Source organism: Vitis vinifera, chromosome 4 (genome assembly GCF_030704535.1).
Source record: "Vitis vinifera cultivar Pinot Noir 40024 chromosome 4, ASM3070453v1".
Classification (NCBI taxonomy): Eukaryota; Viridiplantae; Streptophyta; class Magnoliopsida; order Vitales; family Vitaceae; genus Vitis; species Vitis vinifera.
The window spans coordinates 13,468,709-13,489,590 of NC_081808.1; the positions used below are offsets into that span (position 1 = coordinate 13,468,709).

The window sequence follows — 20,882 nt, forward strand, 5'->3', positions numbered from 1 at the left end:
CTACCAATTTTCTTCTCCAACAATCAGGTTTTGTATATTGCTGGTATAAGCTATTGCCTAGTCTGTGCATTATAACTATGAATTTGGAGAGCTGAAAGAACTACTCATACATCATATTATTGTCATGATTGGATTGTAGGTAGACACTAACATGTACATGGATTAGATGTGGGTATTTTATAGACATGAAACATAATGAAAATTATGTTTGAACTCAATTTTTTTCTCTATTCTTTGCAAATTTATACCTTTTTATATAGAGAAAGAAGATTTGGGAAATATTACGAGTTTTTAACTATTGTTTCATTATATTTCATTTCCTTCTTGTTTTCTTTGGTAAAGCAAACAAGAGAACATGAATTTCCAAGATCCAAATAGAAGGCTAGTTTCCTAGCTAAGGTGAAAGTGGGCTCGACAAGTTTTCCTTTATCTTGACTCCAACTGATTGCTATTCCTTTTTTTTTTTATAGGCAAACTGGTTTCTATTCCTATAATTAACTCTTAATTAGAATAGTAATCAATTACTTATTATTAATTCTACTAAATAATAGTTGCACTCCTAGACAAGGAAATTACAATGAAACCCTAAGCTTTCTAATTATTTCAACTATGCCCATCCATGAACCAATATCCATGAGTGACTTTGGAAGAAGATGAAATTTTTTATCAAATTGATGTGCATTTACATCTAATAATCCTTGAAGCTTAATTAAACATCTTTTAATCACCAATTACATTTTAATAAACAATTTATTAAAAATCATTGGCTGGTCACTAGCGATTTATTCGGTATTAGCTCTAGGAATACTTACTCCCTCTTAAGAGAGAGGGTGGGTTCCAAACAAAAAATAAGTTTTGTCATAGTCTTAACACGAGCTACCTAGGTTGTTGAGGTGTTTATCTTGGACAATTTGCTTATTAGTAAAACAAAACAACTAATAAAAAGAATTGAGTTCATTACTTTCATGAGATTAAGATCTTATTGAATTTAGCAATTAGGAGAATTGTTGGAGTGCATGATATACATTGTGTGCCCACATCCTACAAGCCTGTGCTTTAAGGAAAATTGGTTGTCTAACATGGCATCAAAGTCTCATTTGGTAGGAGGTCATTTGTTTGATCTTCACCGCATGTTTATTTCCCCATTTTATTAAACCCAAAGGAGGCTATTTGTAGTTTGTTTGCCTACAGACTTGTGTATCTCTCTATAGGATGTTACAGTTACTTCTAGTTAGTGTTAAGCTTTAGGAAGTTCATTTTTTAGAAGTATGTGGAACTAGAACTTTGACTTTGTATTAGTTGTTTGGTATTGATTTGTTGAAGTTGAAGTTATGCTTCTTTTTATGCTTATATATATATTTTTGGTAATCAAGGAACCTTCCATGGCCAAGCCCTTAGGACTCTCCGTAGGGACTCAAACCTCGAGGTGCTCTCGGTGTTGACAGTCCCGCAATAATCAACACTAGGTAAATTCAGGGTATTATTAGTGACATGATTCGAACCTAGGACCATGTGCCACTTACTGGGGCCACACTTCCTTGTGTTTGCCCTCTTTTTATGCTTTTAAATATTGATGTTTTATTATCTATTGTTTTATAGAAGAAGGTTATTTTTCAGATTAGAGTGATATGTTTGCTGTTCATGTAGGTTTCTATTGAAAGGAAAGCTGATAATAGGAAGGGAAATGTTGCTAAAGTAGATGAGTTAGGACAGATATCCTCAAAAAAGGGGCATAAAACTGCATCATTGTCAAGACCTGTAAAATCAGAATAATCATTATTGCTAATTATTTATTTATTTATTTATTTTTATCAACGGTTTGCTGAATGGGTATCATATGCAGGTGATTTGCATATGTAATGATCTATATGCACCTGCCCTGAGGCCTTTGCATCAGGTAGCAAAGTGAGTCTTTCTTATTGCAAAAAATGTATTATGGGAAACTTATGTTGGCTTCTCTTTGCCAAAATTGTAAGAGGCTATCATAGGGAAGTCTGGACCTCTTATTTATTGAAGATGGACGTGTGAAGGAAAAATTTAAAATAGCAGATAAAGGCACTACACTAGATACATTTAAGAATTGCGATTGTAGTTTATCATTGTATGCTGCAAAAGTCAAGTTGGGTTTGGTTCCTAAGATGTGTTATGATTGAGTTGTGGATTCTGTTGTTCCTTGTAAAATCTAGTTTGTGTTTTGGCTAGCATAAAATGTAAGCTTAAATATATTTTGTTTAAAGAAATATTTCATCTAGTTTTCATTGTTTTGTGCTGGGATCCCCATATCTTTTTGTTCTGTTTGCCATAAATATAAGATTACTGTTGATATCTTGAGGAATTTCTATGCTCAAGCATTTAAAAGTGCGGTTAAAATGATGTCTACAATTGGGTTTAAATGTCATGTCATGCTTTGTGCAATTGTGCCATACAGTGCTAGATCAGTTGACTTCATATTAATGCTTCACCTGACAAGTTAATAGCAATTGTGGAAGGGATATCAACATAGCTATGAATGGAGTAGTGCATCTTAAAAATGCATTGTTTCCTTATGGTAGTGATCTTGGTATGATAAGTATAATAGAAATTGGTTCAAGTAGTGCGTGATATTTATTTATAGTTATAGTGTGTCAATAATTGTTACCTTAACAAGTGATTGCTATCATTACAGGGTTCACATTTTTGTTCAACCGATAGTGAGTCGTGTGGTAAGCAGGTAATGACTTGCTAAAAACCATTACTGTGCCACTGTCAAGTACTTTCAAGTTTATCATGGTGCCTTCCTGTTGAATGATAGTTATTTATTTAGTTGGGTTTAGCTTGTGACTCGATCTTGGCCATGGTATCATCAGAACTCAATATTGATGACACTGCTTCATTGATTTGCTGAGTTATGAAATAGTGGTAAAAATGCAAAAAAAAAAAAAAAAGAAAAAAAAAACAAACTAAAATTGGTTAAGACTTAGTAAAAGGATCAAGCTACACACTGTAATATTGATCTTTAATAAGTTGAAGAATAGAGTTTCACGGGAATAATTTTCTTTCACTAAGATTTTTCTTTTATAGAGTTTACAGCATATACAAATCCTTCAAATTAGGAAACTAAATCACTAATTAAAAGGAAAGAATAACTCCTAACAATTACTTTCCTAAAAATACAAAGATTGACAACTAATAAATAACTCCTAATAATTACTTTCCTAAAAATACAAATATTGACAACTAATAAATAATTTACAGCTTTACAAAGTTATTTCTTTCCATATCAGTTTCGGTTTTCCAACACTCCCCCTCAAGTTGGCTTAAAAATATCTTCCAGAGCCAGCTTGCCAACTAGAAAATCGAATTGCCTCTTGTGTAGTCCTTTGGTGAAGACATCAGCCACTTGTTCCTCAGTAGGGATATAGGTCATACAGACCAATCTGTTGTCTATCTTCTCTTTAATGAAATACTTGTCCACTTCCACATGTTTGGTGCGGTCATGGAGAACCGGATTGTGAGCTACTGAAATTGTTGCCTTGTTGTCACAATACAACTTCATAGGAGATGAACTTGTTATCTTTAACTCTTCCAGTAATCTTCTTATCCACATAATCTCACAAATACCATGAGCTACAGCTCTAAACTCAGCCTCAACACTACTTCTAGCAACCATGTTCTGTTTTTTACTTTGCCACGTAACCAAGTTGCCACCTACAGATGAACAGTACCCAGAGGTGGACCTTCGATCCACTATGCTTCTAGCCCAGTCTGCATCGATGTAGGTTTCAATTTGTAGGTGTCCTCGTGACTTGAACAGAAGACCTCTACCTGGTGTCCCCTTTAGATACCTTAGAATCCTGTAAACAACTTCAAAATGCTTTGGTCCAAGCGCATGCATAAACTGACTAACCATATTCACTGAGAATGCTATGTCAGGGTGTGTATGAGATAGGTAAATCAATCTCCCAACAAGTCTTTGATAACGATCTTGGTCCTTCACATTCTTGGCTTTTGTAGGTTGCAGTTTTACATTAAGCTCTATAGGTGTTTCAGTAGGCTTACATCCTAACATACCTGTCTCATCAAGAAGATCAAGAATATACTTCTGTTGATTTACAAAGATACCTTCTTTAGACCTAGCAAACTCCATCCCAAGAAAGTATTTTAATGCCCCCAGGTCCTTAATCTCAAATTCCTCAGCAAGTTTCCCTTTTAGCTTCTCTAGTTCATTGCAATCATCCCCAGTTAACACAATATCGTCAACATACACAATTAAGATGGCTACTTTACCTTCATTTGAATTTTTGTAGAATATCGTGTGATCAGCTTGACTTTGAGTATATCCATAATGCTTTATTACTTTGCCAAAGCGCTCAAACCAAGCTCTAGGCGATTGCTTAAGTCCGTATAAGGACTTCTTCAATTTGCACACTTTCCTAACTCCAAAACTTCTTCAAAACCTGGTGGAGGACTCATGAACACTTCCTCCTCTAGGTCTCCATTAAGAAAGACATTTTTAACATCCAATTGGTGTAAGGGCCAATTGGAATTTATTGCAAGAGACAACAAAACTCTAATCGAGTTTATTTTAGCTACGGGGGCAAAAGTCTCTTGGTAGTCTATCCCATAGGTTTGAGTAAAACCCTTTGCCACAAGTTTGGCTTTGTATCTCTCAACACTTCCATCTACTTTACTCTTTATTGTAAACACCCATTTGCACCCTATAACTTTTTTTTCCCTTGGTAAATTTATAACCTCCCAAGTGCCATTCTTTTTTAAGGCATTCATTTCCTCAAACACTGCCAATTTCCAACCCGGTTCATCTAGTGCTTCTTGACTATTTCTAGGTATCACAAGTTTTGAAATATTTGTAGTGAATGCTCTATAGTTGTTAGAAAGGTTACTATAGGAGATATATTTGGCAATGAGATGTTTAGTGCAGGCTTGGGTTCCCTTTCTAAGAGCAATAGGGAGATCAAGGTCAAGGTCCTGTGCAGGAACAATTGGGGCTGATCCTAAACCAGGTTCGGGTGCAGATATTTTTGGACTTGGACCAAAGTGTGATGGTAAACTTAGATCAGTAACAGAAGAAGAAGAAGCATGTATATGAGTAGGAATAGAAGGAGGGTTACCTGAGACATTTAGAGAGCCATTGCCCAGGGCTTTCGGTTGACCATGTGCTGGGATGATCGACTGGTCTTTACTTCTTCCAGGGGCTTTTTTCCTTGAATAAACCACAGATTCAAGATTGTTTCTATTTTTTTTTCATTCGTAGTATTTCTTTTTCTGACAGACCAATTTTATATTCGGATTCAGTAGGCTTAGTTTCCTTATTTTCTTTTTCAAGTGAGATATCAACAATTACACTAGGCAAAGGTTCAACAAATTCCCAAAAATTTGGTTCCACTAATTTCTCCCCTTGAAGTAAATTTTTGGTAAGATATGGGACATTTTCCATAAAGGAAACATCCATAGTTGTGTAAAAACGTTTTGTAAGGGGATTAAAACATTTGTAACCCTTTTTATTAGGAGTATATCCTACAAAAACACATTTTTCTGCTCTTGGGTCTAACTTAGATGTTGACCTTTTTGGAATGTGTACATATGCAGTGCAACCAAATATTTTCAAGGGTAATTCAGAATTTATTCGAGATTTTGTAAATACCTTTTTCAAGCACTCCAAAGGAGTGGTATACTACAAAATTTTTGTAGGCATCCTGTTGATTAGATATGAAGCAGTTAGTATGGCATCCCCCCATAAGTATTTTGGAATGTTCATGTAAAACATCATAGCCCGTGCTACTTCTAACAAGTGTTTATTTTTACGTTCAGCTATTCCATTCTGTCTAGGGGTATCAGAACACGAGGATTGATGTAAAATTCCTTTCTCGTTTGAAAAGGTTTCCAAAACTTTAATAAAGTACTCAATCCCATTCTCAGATCTCAAAATATTGATTTTTGTTTGAAATTGGTTTTCAATCATTTTGTAAAATTCTTTAAAAATCCTTTCGACTTCAGATTTTTCCCTCATTAAATATACCCAACAAATACGTGTATGGTTGTCTATAAAGGTCACAAACCATTTTTTTCCTGAAATTGTGGTTACTTTTGAAAGTCCCTAAACATCACTGTGAAAAAGATAAAATGGTTTTGATGCATGGTAGGGTTTTGGAATGTAAGTTTTTCGTTGACTCTTTGCCAATAAACAACTTCACATTGAAATGATAAAGGATCAACCTTTTGAAATAACATTGGAAATAAATGTTTTAAATAAGAAAAACTAGGATGACCTAATCTGCAATGCCAAACCATTATTTGATCATGAATAGAAAGAGAACTAATACTACTTAGTCCTTGAGCAATTTTATTACTAGGTAAATTATCCTCGAAATAATAGAGACCATTGATCATCCTAGCACTGCCAATCTTCTTCCCCGAGCTTTGGTTCTGAAAAATACAATGGGATTCATAGAAGATAACACAACAATTAGAATCTCTAGATAATTTGCTAACAGACAAGAGATTACAAGTAAGTTTAGGAACATGGAGAACAAATTTAAGATCTATTCCCTCAGAGATTTTTATTAGACCTTTTCCTGCAATAGGTGAGAAATTACCATAAGATATCCGAACCTTTTTATTTCCAGGACACGGTGAATAGGATTCAAACATGTTTGAGGAATTGGTCATGTGGTCGGATGCTCTAGAATCGATCATCCATGGAGTAGATTTAAAACGACAAGATAGAACATATAATTCATTACCTGTGTGTGCCAAAGAAACACTAGAAGTACCAAATGTCAAGTTGGATTTCAGCAGTGCAAGAAGATGCTCTATTTGCTCAATGGTGAAGGGGCTGGTCTCAGCCTCATTAGCAGTAGGAATAATGGTTCGGCCTGGTTTGTCACCTATTTTTCCTTTCCAATTTGCAGGTTTACCATGGATTTTCCAACAGTTCTCACGAGTATGGCGAGGTTTGTTGCAAAAATCACACCAAATCCGTGGTCTTTCATCTGATTTGCGCTGAAACGCAGCAGCTTTATTACAACCTCCACCCGTGGTAACCAAGGCTGAACCTTCAATAGCAACTCCAGGTCCCTTCTTGCCCAGCATCACATTCCTCCGATTCTCTTCTCTTCTAACTTCTGATAAAACTTCACCAATTGAAGGTAGGGGTTGTCTTCCAATGTTTCTCCCCCTTACCTCATCAAACTCGACATTAAGGCCAGCCAAGAACTTGAAGATCCGATTGTCTTCCATGGTCTTCATATGATGAAGTCCATCCTCGGCAGATTTCCACTCATAGGTGTTGAAGAGGTCAAGGTCTTGCCAGATCCACATCAAGGAGTTGAAGTACTTTGTGACGTTGTCCTCCCCTTGTTGTATCTCACCAAGTTTGAGGGTTAATTCAAAGATCTGTGATTGATTCCCTAAATCAAAATACATTTGATTTACATTCTCCCAAAGCTCTTGTGCTGTTGGATAGCACATGTAATTAGAGCTAATGTCTTTTTCCATAGAATTCACAAGCCATGTCATCACCATGGAATTCTCAGCATCCCATATAGCATAGTTCGGATCATCCACTGCAGGAGCCTTCTTTTCACTCGTCAGGTAGCCCATCTTTCCACGTCCTCTGATGTACATTCAAACTGATTGAGACCATCTCAGAAAGTGGTCACCATTCAAGCGAATTGTCATGATTTGGACAGAGTGAGATTCCGAGGTGGTAGGACTGATTTTTGAAGAATCAGTGATGATAGGATTGTTCAGAGAAGGTTGAGGAACAGTAGTGGATTCGTTTGAAATATCCGACATGGTTTCAGAGAACAGGGATTGAAAGAGAGGAAGAAGGAGGATTTCGGCAAGCAAATTGCTAGCTCTAATACCAAGTTGAAGAATAGGGTTTCATGGGAATAATTTTCTTTCATTGAGATTATTCTTTTATAGAGTTTACAACATATACAAATCCTTCAAATTAGGAAACTAAATCATTGATTAAAAGGAAAGAATAACTCCTAACAATTACTTTCCGAAAAATACAAAGATTGACAATTAATAAATAACTCCTAATAATTACTTTCCTAAAAATACAAAGATTGACAACTAATAAATAATTTATAGCTTTACAAAGTTATTTCTTTCCATATCAGTTTCGGTTTTCCAACATAATCACTCTAACATATAAAATTTAAATAACAAATATTAGTTGTTATTTTCTTTAATAACGGGGAATCCACCCTGATGGCAAGACGTTTATCTTGACTGCTGGTGAATAAACTTTGGGTGACATTGGCTCACCCCTTTGCTCTACACCATCTAAATATTGGGGAGGTTCGAATTCAGGACCTCTGGTTCATTGCCAGAGGGCACTATGGCTGAGCTACACCTTTGGGGACTAGCTCTTATTAGAATATTTTCTTATGTGTGGCATCTGATTTTAAAAACTGAATTGACTTTCCTTCATTATCACAAGCATCTTGTCTTTTTGTTCTTTTTTTGGTCTTAACTAATTTTTTTATTTGAAGATAGGAGATCATTCTGAAAGAGTGATGTTCAATTCTCTCAAAGAATTCTATTATTCAATTTCTTTTCTTTTGTAATTGTTTTTTTTTTTTTTTTTGGGCGGGGGAGGGGGGGGGGGGGGGGGGGGGGGATAGAATCTTACTTACTTACTTCAGGCACTTGGGGTTAAATCATTGATGAGTTGATTTGATTTCTATTGCTGCTGACAAATTATCTAGTGCTCCCAATATTTGTTTGGTTTTGCCATGCATTAGTAATGCGTTAGTGGATAATATTGATATTTGCATAAAGTATTATGGCCTTTAAGTATTGACAACTTGCTTGAGGCATGCTCTCTCTCTCTCTCTCTCTCTCTCTCTATATCTCTTCTTTCTTCTTATTTTATATATACTGTAAATCTAAATCAGATCTGGTTAATACCAATATGAGTTAGGCAAACCATCTTGGTATTAGCTCATACTCCATAATCTATGTGTTTTTAGTGTTGTCTATTTCTCATTCTTACTATCAATTTTGATTTGTTGAGAAATGGTGTTTTAGACTCAAATATATATGTAATATGGAAAGGCCTAAAGACAAATTCCACGGCACTTGCTGCACTTGCAGAGTATACTGGTGAGTTAGTATCTACTTCCATTCTGGGTTTCTATTATCTGATTTAGCCAATCAAGGTATTGATATGGCCAAAACATTGACATTTTATATGCTTGATGGGTTATTCTGAGATTTTTAACCTTCCCTTTGGTGTTGGAAATGTTGTATTTGTGATTCTAAAAATTAGGATTGCTTCTTCATATGTTTGTTTTACATTATCTTTTTCCTATCTGCATTGTGAATTTTGTTTAATTTCTGTAGAACTTTGTTTCTATTTTCCAGAATGTGACATCCGTTCGTGCTTGAACACACTATAGTTTCTCAACAAGAAGAATCAAACCCTCAATGTGGTAAGAAATGATGCTGCTGTGGTATTGTGAAATATTCATTATTCAAGTAATCTCCCAGATGAAATAGAAGGTCTGGAAAAAGTCTCCATTTTTCAGTTAAAATAGATGTACTAATTTATTTGCTGGTGATTTGCGGGTTGAGACACATAACTTAGCCATGGAGGAATGAAATCACTTTCTAGAGTTGAAGCATGGAGTATAAAGAAACTGCTACACCTCTACCCTAGTTGTTCTCATCAATTATTATCATTTTATTTCATGTGGGAATACCCTGGCTTATACGTGTAAAGAAAGAGGGAAAAAAAATAAAATACAGTGTGACTTCAGTTACATTATAGAATCTCAGTTAAATTGGAATGAGGACATGTTTAGCACAGGGGTTATGCCTTATTAATAAATGCATGCTTGGTTGAATTTTAGTACCCATTTAAAGAGATTTGTGTATCTCTACTGTTACAAATTGTCTTCAACAAAATTTTGTGACTTTCAGAAAGGCTCCCTTTGACATCCTCAAATCAATTGCAACCATTTAAAGGCCATATTTTTCCAGAAGGCTTTCGTTGTAAAATTTTACCTAAGAATCCTAGTCCTGTTGTTGGTCATTCACCTTTGAGAATGCCTGTTCAGCTACCATCTTGCTTTTAGTTTAGGGCTTCCAGGAATGGAGTAATCCATTTCACAGGAAGAAACCAATGATGTGTGAGTGGCAGTAGTCATATTTCTAGAGAATTTCTAATCCATGTTTCTTCTCTTTATGTGATATCATGCCAACTTGATTTATTAATATGCTTTTCATGGTGTCAGTTTGAGATCAGTTCCCAAGTGGTAGGTCAAAAGGACATGTCTAGAAGCATCTTTGATATCTAGAAAGAGGTAACTTAAAGTGAAAGTATCAAGCACTCTGCATCTTTACTACTTTGGCATTCATTTCCAGCATTCTTACCTTTGAGGACTGTTTTTAGATTTTTCAGAACAGAAAAATGAAGCGAGCAAAAAGATATGATAATTGCTGCAGTGGTATGTCCAATGGATTTGACTTTCTGTACCCTCTCATATCTAATCGGTAGGTTGTAAATTCTAGTGAACATAGCTTTCTTATCATTTTTCGAGGGATGGCTCATTTATCTTTTAGTGTTCAATGACTATGATTTAATTTTGGATGGCATCCATGAAAATATTTTCCAGCTTCATTATCATGACCCAATAATGCAGAAGACAGTAAGCCTCAAGCACATTCTACTGCAGATGTATACTTCATATAATTATATTTAATCTTAGGGCATTAAGTAAATCTGTTATCACAAGGCAATTGACTATTGAATCATGTGGGCTTGAAGGTCAAGTGCTTAAACACTCTTGGCATTTCTGATCTAGTGCACCAATATGTTATGCGTACACAGCAGATGTCCCTTAATGGTAAATGATTGTAGTAGCTGTCAACTTTGACTTTCCAATGTTTGATGATAATTTTAAACCATTTCCCATTTGTTCTTTTCTGCAGTTTATCAGCCTCTTACTGCAATTAGTTTACATCGTTTAATAGCCTAAGTTCAAAAACCAATTATTGAATGGCCGAAGTCTTTTATGAGGTATGTCCAAGACTAGAACCTGATGTCATTCATGGAAGGATTATTATTTCTTACTACCCTATCTTAATACAAACATTCAGATACCGAACGACATTCATGGAAAAGAGGGATATTTTGAGGTCTTGGCACAACAAAATTGCACCATATATTTCAAGGCATTTGTCTATTAAATCTTTTGTAGAAGATTTGGTTTCTCCATTATTGCATATTCTATCACTACCAACTCTAAGACCGGTAATTTACTCACATTTCTTCTATCTTTTTCTATAGGTTCAGCTGAGCTTAAATTTCTCTCATAAAAATTTTGACATTATGACACATACATGCATAAATACTAGAAATATAGTAAACACATGAGGTAACCGGTGTTGAAAATTTGCATATGTTTTGTTATAAAAGGTAAAAGAAAATGAATAGAGATTCTCTTTTTCATACTGATCTTATCAATAAAATTTGATGTATGTGAGAAAAGGTTTTTAGGTTTAAACTAAAACGCCATCTCCAATATGCCCTTGCAAGTAAGTGGCAATAGATAAATAATTATTTTGTTGTGAAGGATCAGTGAGATGTGTGGTTTACGATAGCTTGTGAGAACGTCAACTGTTTGATCCTAAGTCCAGGGATACTGAACTTGAAGTGTGTTCTTGGTAGCTTTATCTAGAAAAAAGTGACATGCAACTTCAATTGTTTCATGTGCTATGCAACTTCAATTGTTTCATGGGCTAAGGAAAACAAGATTTGCTGTTAGATATGTGGCTCCAACATTATCACCAAAAATTTGCACATTGCGGTTAGGGAATAGGCAAATCCACAAGTATACATTATAGCTAAGTATGGCGGTTACATCAGCATATGCATGGCATTGAGATTCTACACTTCCGCGAGCCATTGACCATTGTTTGCAATAGGACCATGAAATGATGAGTTGGACAAAATATATTGTATAATCTCCAGAGAATTGCTACACGTTAGAGTATGTTATTGCAATATCATATTAGGGTGTTGTGATTTTCTCTTTTTAGACTCAATAGCATAAATAGGTGGAAAGGCATGGGGGAGTTAACAAGACAAAAGCCTAAACCTCTTCCATCTCTTCTTTCTTCTCTTTTCCCTCATTTGTCCAAACGCTAGAATCACAAACTTATAGTTTCAACATGGTATTAGTGCACGATCATAGTATTTCCCCTAGATTTTCAAGACAATTAAAAGAATTAGAAAAAAAAAACCTGTCAGCATGCTTGCAACATGATGGTGTCATGTTGATATCATCATCTTGAGTGGAAATTTACAGGCCGATCTGTTATATTTCTGGTAACTGATGTTTTGGAACTGGTTTTGAGGTTATTTGATTGAAATTTTGATTTTTTTATTTTTTATTTTCAATATTTTGGCCCTTATTCTTGGATTTGAAATTTAGCACTGTTTGGATGGATGTTTTTAGTTCAAGTTGGTCCTGCTGATTTCCTAATTTATTTTATTAGTTATTTTATTATATGTTTATTTTTTTTTTTTTTGTGCATTTGGGAATGTTCTCTTTTGGTCTAAGAAGGTTTATATTCTGTTTCTGGACTATTGAGGGTTGATTAGTAGTGGTGTGCTTGGTTTAGTTGCATTGGACAAATTGTTTTTGATATTTAGGATGAAAGGGAGTTCAACTTTTTATGCTTCAAAGTGTTTGGATCCCTTGAAATTTAAAATTTTTCATGGCTAATGATAAGTAACACCTTCTCATATATGATGGAATACCAAAGTCAACATTTAAAAATTTAATGGTGTTAATTATGTTGCTTGGGCTCATACTTTAGTTTTTCTACATGGAAAAAGGAATTGATGTTAGAAATATGTGAATTCCTTAATTTTAGGGATCTAATTTATTGTTATTTTGTTACCTTATATATTCCTAGTACTTGATTTTGTTTTGCCTTTTTTCTGATAGGTAGACAAGAAAATATATTAAAAGCACTTGAAAAGTGGCACACCAAAGTACACAATGTTTTTTTTTTTTGATAGGTAAGAAAATATCTAATATAAAAAGAGGCGCCAAAAAAGAAGAGAAACACCTAGTTGGCCCGACAAACAACCTTAGCTAGAACCCAACCAATCAATAAAACTAACTATAGTTAGAGGGCAATCAACTATAAACAACTTGGCCTCTGACCAAAGAGAAAGAACAAAAGAGTATTTGAGTCTCGGGATTGACAACACATCATCCTTGAAGGCCAATCTATTTCTCGCCTTCCAAACCATCCAAAAAATGTAAAGAGGAGCTGCTCCACACCTTCTTGCGCTTTTTGCCCACAAAAGAACCATGCCAACTAAGGAGAGTCTCTCTAACTGATGAAGGCAGCACCCCTGACAGCCCAAACAAATTAAAGAACAAATCCCATAAGACCCTTGTTTTTGTACAATGTAGAAGAAGATGGTCTATGGTCTCCTCTTTCTCAAGGCACATAAAACATTTATTTGCCAAGGCCCATCCTCTTTTTTGAATAAGATCCAGGGTTAAGGCTTTGCCCCATGTAGCCTCCCACGCAAAAAAGCTAATCTTATGTTGCACCCACACATTCTAAATGCAACTAGAAGGAAACAAAGAAGGGCAACCTACTTCTAGAGCAAGGTAGAGGGACTTGACTGAGAACTTTCCACTCTTTATTTCGGTCCAAAACACCATATCATCCACACTTCTATGCACTCTCTTCCCATGAAGCCGCTCCAAGAATCTTTCTGCCTCTTCCACCTCTCAATCATTGAAGGCTCTTGAAAAATAAGGATTCCAATCCCCCCAACCCCCCTGAGCCAAGGGGTCCCAAATATCGGTCACCCACACTTCTTTATCAACAGACAAAGCAAACAAAGAAGGGAATGGCACACACAAAGTGGAATCCTCGCACCATCTATCCCTCCAAAATTCACCCTCCACCCATTACCTATAAGGAATAAAATCCTAGAGCCCACAAAATCCCAATCCATCCTTATTCCTTTCCAAAGCCCACACCATGCACCTCTCTCACTTCCCTAGAGCACCATCCCCCTCTTTCTTCCCCATACTTCCCTCTAATTACTTGATTCCACAAGGCCTCTCTCTCATTTGCGAAACGCCAATTCCATTTACAAAGAAGAGCCTTACTGAGATTGGATAGACATTTGACCCCCAAACCCCCTTTCTCCTTACTTAAGCACACTAACTTCCATATTACTAATGTGGCTTTTGCTCCAAATTACCACCTCTTAAAAGGAAATCCTTTTGAATTTGCTCTAGTCTTCGTTTAACTGAGCTTGGCAAGCGCAACAAGGACATAAAATAAATGGGTAAATTCGACAAAGTGCTTCGAATTAGAGTCGCCTTCCCTCTCTTGGATATGTATTGTCTCTTCCACATAGCCAACCTTCTACGGAACCGCTCTTCCACTCCATCCCACACTGTCACTGACTTAAACGGAGCACTCAAAGGAAGGCCCAAATAAGTGGACGGTAGGCTACCCACTCTACAACCAAAATCCAAAGCAAGATCATCAATATTCTCCACCCTACCTATTTGAATTAGTTCACTCTTTTCCAAGTTTATTCTCAACCTCGACATGACCTCAAACCACATAAGTAACCAACTAAGATAGGTCAAATGATCTTGAGAAGCTTGGCAGAACACCAAGGTATCATCTACAAACAACAAATGAGAAATTCGAACCCCTTCTTCACTCGTACCCTTCACCTTACAAGCCGACAGAAAACCTCCATCCACAACCCTTTTAAGAAAACAACTAAACACTTCCATAACAATCACAAATAAATAAGGCGAAAATGGATCGCCCTGCCTCAATCCCCTTCAGCTTTGAAAGAAACCCGTATAGGTGCTATTAACCAGCATAGAGAAGCTTGCATTGGAAATGCATCACATGATCTACCCAATCTATTTCTCCCTAAAACCCATTTTATGCATAACTGTGAGAAGAAAAGACCAGTCCACATTTTCGTATGCCTTCTTTATGTCAAGTTTGCACAAAATACCATTCTCATTATTCTTTAGGACCGAATCAATGGCTTCATTAGCTATCAACACTGCATCTAGGATTTGTCTTCCCTCCACAAAAGCCCCTTGGGCCTTAGAGAACACCTTTCCAACCACCTTTTTTAGCCTATTAGCTAAAACCTTGGCCAACTACTTGTACAGACTTCCCAACAAACTTATAGGCCTAAAATCCGGGAGAGTATCAGGAAAAGGTAGAATCCGTGCGAGTACCGAAAAACTGTCCGGATGAGTACCGGAAAAAGGTTGAATATGTGTGAGTACCGAAAAATGGTAGAATCCGAAATATCGGGAAAAGATAGAATCCGTGCGAGTATTGAAAAACTGTTCGGATGAGTACCGGAAAATGGTAGAATCGGGACGAGTACCGGGAAAAGGTAGAATCTGTGCAAGTATTGAAAAACTGTTCGGGCGAGTAACAAAAAAGGGCAGACTCGGTGAGAGGACCGAAAAATGGTACAATCCGGGAGAGTATCAGGAAAAGATAGAATCTGTGCGAGTACCGAAAAACTGTCCGGGCGAGTACCGGAAAAGTCTCGAATCAGTGTGAGTACCCGAAAATGGTAGAATCCAGGCGAGTACCAGGAAAAGGTAGAATAAGTGCGAGTACCGAAAAATCGCCCGGGTGAGTACCGAAAAAGGGCAAACTCGGTGAGAGGACCGAAAAATGGTACAATCCGGAAGAGTATCGAGAAAAGGTAGAATCCGTGCGAGTACCGAAAAACTGTCTGGACGAGTACCGAAAAAAGGTTGAATCAGTGTGAGTACTAGAAAATGGTAGAATCCGGACGAGTACTGGGAAAAGGTAGAATCTGTGCGAGTATCGAAAAACTGACCGGGCGAGTATCGGAAAAAGGTCGAATCAGTGTAAGTAATGAAAAATGGTAGAATCCGGGCGAGTACCGGGAAAAAGTAGAATCCATGCGAGTATCAAAAAACTGTCCGGGCGAGTACCGAAAAAAGGTCGAATCAGTGTGAGTACCGAAAAATGGTAGAATCCGGGTGAGTATTGGAAAAAGGAAGATCCGTGCGAGTATCGAAAAACTGTCCGGGTGAGTACCGAAAAAAGGCAGAAGCAATCTGAGTATCGGAAAATGGTTGAATCCGGACGAGTACCAGGAAAAGGTATAATCCGTGCGAGTATCAAAAAACTGACCGGGCAAGTACCGAAAAATGGTCAAATCAGTGTGAGTAACGAAAAATGGTAAAATCTGGGCGAGTACCGGGAAAAGGTAGAATCTGTGCGAGTATCGAAAAACTGTCCGAGCAAGTACCGGAAAATGGTCGAATCAGTGTGAGTACTGAAAAATGGCAGAATCCGGGCGAGTACCGGGAAAACATACAATCCGTGCGAGTATCGAAAACTGTCCGGGCGAGTACTGAAAAAAGGTCAAATCAGTGTGAGTAACGAAAGATGGTAGAATCCGAGCGAGTATCGGGAAAAGGTAGAATCCGTGAGAGTATCAAAAAACTGTTCGTGCGAGTACCGAAAAAGGGTCGAATCAGTGTCAGTATCGAAAAATGCTAAAATCCGGGCGAGTATTGAGAAAAGGTAGAATCCTTGCGAGTATCGAAAAACCGGTCGGACGAGTACCGGAAAATGGTCGAATTAGTGTGAGTAACGAAAAATGGTAGAATCCGGGCAAGTACCGGGAAAAGGTAGAATCCGTGCGAGTATCGAAAAACTGTGTAGGCGAGTACTGGAAAATGGTAGAATCAGTTTGAGTACCGTAAAATGGTAGAATCCGGGCGAGTACCAGGAAAAGGTAGAATCCCTAAGAGTATCGAAAAACTGTCCGGGCGAGTAAGGGAAAAGGGTTGAATAAGTGTAAGTACCGAAAAATGGTAGAATCCGGGCGAGACCTGGAAAAGGTAGAATCCGTGCGAGTATCGAAAAATTGTTTGGGCGAGTACCGAAAAATGACCGAATCAGTGTGAGTATCGAAAAATGGTAGAATCTGAGCGAGTACCAAGAAAAGATAGAATCAGTGTGATTATCGAAAAACTGTCTAGGCGAGTATCGGAAAAGGGTCTAATTAGTGTGAGTAACGAAAAATGGTAGAATCCGGGCGAGTACCGGGAAAAGGAAGAATCCGTGCGAGTATCGAAAATCTATCTGGGCGAGAACTGGAAAATGGTCGAATAAGTGTGAGTAGCGAAAAATGGTAGAATCTGGGCTAGTACAGGGAAAAGGTAGAATCCGTGCGAGTATTGAAAAACTGTCTGGGTGAGTATCGAAAAAGAGTCGAATCAGTGTGAGTATAAAAAAAATGGTAGAATCCGGGCGAGTACCGGAAAAGGTAGAATAAGTGCGAGTACTGAAAAACTATTCGGGCGATACCGAAAAAGGGCAGACTCAGTGAGAGGAACGAAAAATGGTAGAATCCGGGAGAGTATCGGGAAAAGGTAGTATCTGTGCGAGTACCGAAAAACTGTCCGGACGAGTACCGAGAAAAAGTAGAATCCGTGCGAGTATCGAAAAACTGACCGGGCGAGTACCGGAAAAGGGTCGAATAAGTGTGAGTACCGAAAAATGGTAGAATCCGAGCGAGTACCGAGAAAAGGTAGAATCTGTGCAAGTATTGAAAAACTATCCAGGCGAGTACCGAAAAATGGTAGAATCCATGCGAGTACCGGGAAAATGTAGAATTCCTGTGAGTATTGAAAAACAGTTCGGGCGAGTAACCGAAAAGGGTCGAATTAGTGTGAGTAACGAAAAATGGTAGAATCCGTGCGAGTATCGAACAACTGTCTGGGAGTATGCCAGAAAAGGGTTGAATCAATGAGGGCACTGAAAAATGGTCGAATCCGAGAGAGTATCGGGAAAAGGTAGTATCCGTGCGAGTACCGAAAAAAGTAGAATCTGTGCGAGTATCGAAAAACTGACCGGGCGAGTACCGGAAAAGGGTCGAATAAGTGTGAGTAACGAAAAATGGTAGAATCCGAGCAAGTACCGGGAAAAGGTATAATCTGTGTGAGTATTGAAAAACTATCCAGGCGAGTACCGAAAAATGGTAGAATCAGGGCGAGTACCAGGAAAAGCTAGAATCCATACGAGTACCGGAAAAGGGTCGAATCAGTATGATTACCAAAAAATTGTAGAATCCAGGCGAGTACCAGGAAAAGTTAAGATCCCTGTGAGTATCGAAAAACTGTCCGGACGAGTACCCGAAAATGGTCGAATTAGTGTGAGAAACAAAAATGGTAAAATCCGGGCCAGTACCAGGAAAAGGTAGAATCAGTGCGAGTATCGAAAAACTGTCTGAGCGTATACCGGAAAAGGGTCGAATTTGTGAGGGTACCGAAAAATGGTAGAATCCGTGCGAGCATTGAAAAACTGTCCGGGTGTGTACCGAAAATGGGTCGATCAGTGTGAGTAACGAAAAATGGTAGAATCCGGGTGAGTACCGAGAAAAGTAAGAATCCATGCGAGTATTGAAAAACTGTGCGGGCGAGTACCGGAAAAGGGTCGAATCAGTGTAAGGACCGAAAAATGGTAAATCCGGGCGAGTATCGGGAAAAGGTAATCTCCGTGTGAGTATCGAAAAACTGTCTGGGAGAGTACCGGAAAAGGGGTGGAATGAGTGTGGGTAACGAAAAATGGTAGAATCCAAGCGAGTACCGGGAAAAGGTAGAATCCGTGCGACTATCGAAAATCTGTCCGGGCGTGTACCGTTAAAGGGTCGAATCAGTGTGAGTACCAAAAAATGGTAGAATCCCGGCGAGTACGGTAGAATCCGTGCGAGTATCGAAAAACTATCCGGGCGTGTACCAGTAAAGGATTGAATAAGTGTGAGAAACGAAAAATGGAAAAATCCGGGTGAGTATTGGGAATAGTTAGACTCCGTGCGAGTATCGAAAAACTGTCCGGGCGAGAATTGGAAAAGGGTCGAATAAGTCTGAGTAACGAAAAATGGTAGAATCCGGTCGAGTACCGGGAAAAGGTAGAATCCGTGCGAGTATCGAAAAACTGTCCTGGCGTGTACCGAGAAAAGTTAGAATCAATGCCAGTACCAAAAAACTGTGCAGGCGAGTACCGGAAAATGGACGAATCAGTGTGAGTACCGAAAAATGGTTGAATCCGGGCGAGTATCAAGAAAAGGTAGAATCCGTGCGAGTATTGAAAAACTGTCCGGGCGAGTACATTAAAAGGGTCGAATTAGTGTGAGTAACGAAAAATGGTAGAATCCGAGCGAGTATCCGAAAAAGGTAGAATCCGTGCAAGTATCGAAAACTTGTCCCAACGAATACCGAAAAAGGGTGGAATTAGTGTGAGTATCGAAAAATGGTAGAATTCGGACGAGTACCTGGAAAAGGTAGAATCCGTGCGAGCATCGAAAAACTGTCTGGGTGTGTACCGAAAAATGGTCGAATATATGTGAGTACCGAAAAAAGGTAGAATTCGGGTACCCGAAAAAGGTAGAATCCGTGCGAATATCGAAAAACTGTTCAGACGAGTACTGGAAAAGGGTCAAATCAATGTGAGTACCGAAAATTGGTAGAATCCAGGCTAGTACCAGGAAAAGGTAGAATCCGTACGAGTATCTAAAAGCTGCTCGGGCCAGTACTGGAAAATGGTTGAATCAGTGTGAGTTCCGAAAAGTGGTAGAATCCGGGCGAGAACCCGGAAAAGGTAGAATATGTGCGAGTATCGAAAAATTGTCCGGGCGAGTACTGGAAAACGACCGAATCAGTGTGCATATCGAAAAGTGGTAGAATTCGAGCCATTACTGGGAAAAGGTATAATCCGTGCTAGTGTCGACAAAATTGTGCAGGTGAGTACCGGAAAATGGTCGAATGAGTGTGAGTAGCAAACAATGGTAGAATCCCGGCGTGTACTGGGAAAAGGTAGAATCCGTGCGAGTATCGAATAACTGTCCCGGCGAATACTGGAAAAGGGTTGAATTAGTGTGAGTACCGAAAAATGGTAGAATCCGGGCGACTACCGGGAAAAGGTCGAATCTGTACGAGTATCGAAAACCTGTCCCGCGAATACCGGAAAATGGTCGACTCAGTGTGAGTACCGAAAAATGGTAGAATCCGGGCGAGTACCGGGAAAAGGTAGAATCCGTGCGAGTATCGAAAAACTGTCCCGGCGAATACCAAAAAAGGGTCGACTAAGTCTAAGTACCGAAAAATGGTAGAATCCGGGCGAGTACCGAGAAAAGGTAGAATCCGTGCGAGTATCGAAAACTTGTCCCGGCGAATACCGGAAAAGGGTCCAATCAGTGTGAGTACTGAAAAATGGTAGAATCCAGGCGAGTGCCAGCAAAAGGTAGAATCCGTGCGAGTATCGAAAAAATGTCCCGGCGAATACCGAAAAACGGTCGAATCAGTCTGAGTAGCGAAAAATGGTAGAATCCAGGCAAGTACCGGGAAAAGGTAGAATCCGTGCGAGTATCGAAAAACTGTCCTGACGAATACCAAAAAAGGGTCAAATCATAGTGAGTACCGAAAAATGGTAGAATCTGGGCAAGTACCGGGAAAAGGTAGAATCCGTGCGAGTATCGAAAAACTGTACCGGCAAATACCGGAAAAGGGTCGAATTAGTGTGAGTACCGAAAAATGGTAGAATCCTGGCGAATACAGGGAAATGGTCGAATTAGTGTGAGTTCAGAAAAATTTTAGAATCCGGGCGAGTACCGGGAAAAGGTAGAATCAGTGCGAGTATTGAAAAACTGTCCCGGCGAATACCGAATAAGGGTCGAATCTGTGGGAGTACCAAAAAATGGTAGAATCCGACGAGTATCGGGAAGAGGTAGAATCCGTGCGAGTATCGAAAAATTGTCCCGACGAGTACCGGAAAAGGGTCGAATAAGCGTG

The 20,882-nt window shown here is 38.4% G+C and overlaps 1 pseudogene; it reads left to right on the forward strand.

Moving 5' to 3' along the window:
- The window catches only part of LOC100854296 (uncharacterized), a 37,821-nt pseudogene extending 25,471 nt beyond the window's left edge, over positions 1–12,350 (forward strand).
- Positions 12,351–20,882: the final 8,532 nt, after the last annotated feature.